Source organism: Microtus ochrogaster, unplaced genomic scaffold (assembly GCF_000317375.1).
Source record: "Microtus ochrogaster isolate Prairie Vole_2 unplaced genomic scaffold, MicOch1.0 UNK420, whole genome shotgun sequence".
Classification (NCBI taxonomy): domain Eukaryota; kingdom Metazoa; phylum Chordata; class Mammalia; order Rodentia; family Cricetidae; genus Microtus; species Microtus ochrogaster.
This window is the reverse complement of record NW_004949518.1, coordinates 1-457: the sequence shown is the minus strand read 5'-3', so window position 1 is coordinate 457 and position 457 is coordinate 1.

The following is a 457-nucleotide window of genomic DNA, read 5'->3' as shown; positions in this document are numbered from 1 at the left end:
CCAAATAGGAAAGAATATACCTTCTTCTCTGCAGCTCATGCAACCTTCTCGAAAATTGACCACATACTCGGTAACAAAGCAAACTTCCACAGTTCCAAAAAAATTTTTCCTGCACTGGCTTTGTGGGAGCCTAGGAAGTTTGGATGCTCAACTTACTAGACCTGGATGAAGGTGGGGGTTCCTTGGACTTCCCACAGGACAGGGAACCCTCATTGCTTTTCGGGCTGATGGGGGGGGGACTTAATTGGGAGAGGTGGAAGGAAATGAAAGGCGGTGGTGGGAAAGAGACAGAAATCTTTAATAAATAAATAAATTAAAAAAAAGAATTTGAAGAAAAAAATATTCGTAACCTCCTGCATCTAATCAGACCACCATGGATTAAAGTTAGAATTCAACAACAATGCTACCCCCAGAAAGCCTACAAACTCATGGAAACTGAACAGTCAACTTCTGAACC